Source organism: Moschus berezovskii, chromosome 22, assembly GCF_049115385.1.
Source record: "Moschus berezovskii isolate FMDL1 chromosome 22, NW_MosBer_1.0, whole genome shotgun sequence".
NCBI lineage: Eukaryota > Metazoa > Chordata > Mammalia > Artiodactyla > Moschidae > Moschus > Moschus berezovskii.
In genome coordinates, this window is record NC_142481.1 from 10,088,651 (window position 1) to 10,091,787 (window position 3,137).

Consider the following 3,137-nt stretch of genomic DNA (forward strand, 5'->3'; position numbering starts at 1 on the left):
AGGCAAGAATACTGGAGTGGGTTGCCATTTTCTTCTCCAGGACATCTTCCCGACCCAGCGGTGGTCGAGTCTCCGGCATCTCCTGCATTGGCAGGCAGATTCTTTACCACTAGCGCCACCTGGGAAGCTCTTATGGTAGTTGCTTTTCTTACATGGCGGCTCAAATCTCCAAGAGATCAAGATGGAACTGCTTGTCTTCTTAAAAGCTAGATCCTGGACTGGCATAATGCCACTTCTGTCATATTCTGTTGGTCAAAGCAGTCAGGTGTTCTGGCCCAATCAGTCTAAGATTACCAGGAACGAGTCTGTTGTATTATTTGTTAGGGCTACAAGAGACCTCTTCAAGAAAATTAGAGATTCCAAGGGAACATTTCATGCAAAGATGGGCTCGATAAAGGACAGAAATGGTATGGATCTAACAGAAGCAGAAGATATTAAGAAGAGGTGGCAGGAATACACAGAAGAACTGTACAAAAAAGATCTTCACAACCAAGATAGTCACGATAACGTGATCACTGACCTAGAGCCAGACATCTTGGAATGTGAAGTCAAGTGGGCCTTAGAAAGCATCACTACTAACAAAGCTAGTGGTGGTGATAGAATTCCAGTTGAGCTATTTCAAGTCTTGAAAGATGATGCTGTGAAAGTGCTGCACTCAATATGCCAGCAGATTTGGAAAACTCAGCAGTGGCCACAGGACTGGAAGAGGTCAGTCTTCATTCCAATCCCAAAGAAAGGCAATGCCAAAGAATGCTCAAACTACCGCACAATTGCACTCATCTCACACGCTAGCAAAGTCATGCTCAAAATTCTCCAAGCCAGGCTTCAGCAATATGTAAACCGTGAACTCCCAGATGTTCAAGCAGGTTTTAGAAAGGGCAGAGGCACCAGAGATCAAATTGCCAACATCCGCTGGATCATGGAGAAAGCAAGAGAGTTTCAGAAAAACATCTATTTCTGCTTCATTGACTATGCCAAAGCCTTTGACTGTGTGGATCACAATAAACTGTGGAACATTCTGAAGGAGATGGGAATCCCAGACCACCTGACATGCCTCTTGAGAAACCTGTATGCAGGTCAGGAAGCAACAGTTAGAACTGGACATGGAACAACAGACTGGTTCCAAATAGGAAAAGGTGTACGTCAAGGTTGTATATTGTCACCTTGCTTATTTAACTTATATGCAGAGTACATCATGAGGAACGCTGGGCTGGAAGAAGCACAAGCTGGAATCAAGATTGCCGGGAGAAATATCAATAACCTCAGATATGCAGATGACACTACCCTTATGGCAGAAAGTGAAGAGGAACTAAAAAGCCTCTTGAGGAAAGTGAAAGAGGAGAGTGAAAAGGTTGGCTTGAAGCTCAACATTCAGAAAACAAAGATCATGGCATCTGGTCCTATCACTTCATGGGAAATAGATGGAAAAACAGTGGAAACAGTGTCAGACTTTGTTTTTTTGGGCTCCAAAATCACTGCAGATGCTGATTGCAGCCATGAAATTAAAAGACGCTTGCTCCTTGGAAGGAAAGTTATGACCAACCTTGATAGTATTTTAAAAAGCAAAGACATTACTTTGCCAACCAAGGTCCGTCTAGTCAAGGCTATGGTTTTTCCCGTGGTCATGTATGGATGTGAGAGTTGGACTGTGAAGAAAGCTGATCACCGAAGAATTGATGCTTTTGAACTGTGGTGCTGGAGAAGACTCTTGAGAGTCCCTTATACTGCAAGGAGATCCAACCAGTCCATTCTAGAGGAGATCAATCCTGGATGTTCATTGGAGGGACTGATGCTGAAGCTGAAGCTGCAATACTTTGGCCACCTCATGCGACGAGTTGACTCACTGGAAAAGACTCTGATGCTGGGAAAGGTTGGGGGCGGGAGGAGAAGGGGACGACAGAGAATGAGATGGCTGGATGGCATCACCGACTCTGTGGACATGAGTTTGAGTGAACTCCGGGAGTTGGTGATGGACAGGGAGGCCTGGCGTGCTGTGATTCATGGGGTCGCGGAGAGTCGGACACGACTGAGCGACTGAACTGAACCATAACACTGTCTACAGCAACTTAAGTAAATACAATCCTGCTGTTCTCCCACTGACCACCAGAGAGCGCACTGGATTTAATATTAATACTTTCCATAAGAAAAACAGTTGGGGGTATAGCTCAGTGGTAGAGCGCATGCTTAGCATGCATGAGGCCCTGGGTTCAATCCCCAGTACCTCCATTCACTTTTTGTGCTTCCCTAGTGGCTCAGATGGTAAAGAATCTGGCCGCAATGCGGGAGACCCAGATTTCATTAGATCCCTGGGTTGGGAAGATCCCCTGGAGAAGGGAATGGCTACACACTCCAGTATTCTTGCCTGGAAAATTCCATGGACAGGGGAGCCTGGCGGGTTACGGTCCACTGGGTTGCAAAGAGTCGGACACGACTGAGCGACTAACCCAACAGGTAGAAGAGCAGACACCGTTAAATGCTTTTGTTAATTTAGTTGAGATGATACTTTTGATTTCTTTCTTTAAAAAAGTTATTTATTTATTTAGTTTTGGCTGCATTACTGTGCGCGGGCATTCTCTAATTGTGGCCAGACGGCTCTCGAGAGCAAGCTCAGTAGTTGTGGTATGTGGGATGCTGACAGATCAGGGATGGAACCCATTTCCCCTGCAGACTGATTCTTAACCACTGGACCACCAGGGAAGTCTGAGTCTTTCCATTTCTTCATCTAAAAGCAAGTCTAGAAAAGACTTGGGCCTTTATTTCGTAATGTTTGCAGAAAGATAGAAGTAATCTTTTCCTGATTTGACAGAGAAGACCTACAGTTATTTATTCTTTAAAAAAAAAATACACAAAGGCTATTTAGTCTTGATATCACCATGGCAACAAATAATCAAGGAAGATAGTCAATCAGAAACCTAGGCTTCTTTGAGAGGTTATTTTTCTTTGGAAACTGCAACAGTTTCTAAGAGAATCTCCCAGACTCTTGTTCAAAGTCTCTTTCCCAGGACAGGCGTCAATGAACAGAGAACAGAGGAGGCTGGTAACAGAAAAATTCACTCAAGCCTCCTGATTGTAAAGGAAAATAAGATGGATGTTTTGGGATTATTCTCAATCTGTCAATTTCTCAAAGCTGGTTTGAT

At 44.3% G+C, this 3,137-nt stretch overlaps 1 non-coding gene across 1 annotated transcript; it reads left to right on the top strand.

Annotated features, from left to right (window-relative positions):
• The first annotated feature begins 2,154 nt into the window (after window positions 1-2,154).
• On the top strand, window positions 2,155-2,226 carry TRNAA-AGC (transfer RNA alanine (anticodon AGC)). Its single transcript has one exon. It is a non-coding gene; the product is annotated as a tRNA-Ala (tRNA).
• The last annotated feature ends 911 nt before the right edge of the window (window positions 2,227-3,137 follow it).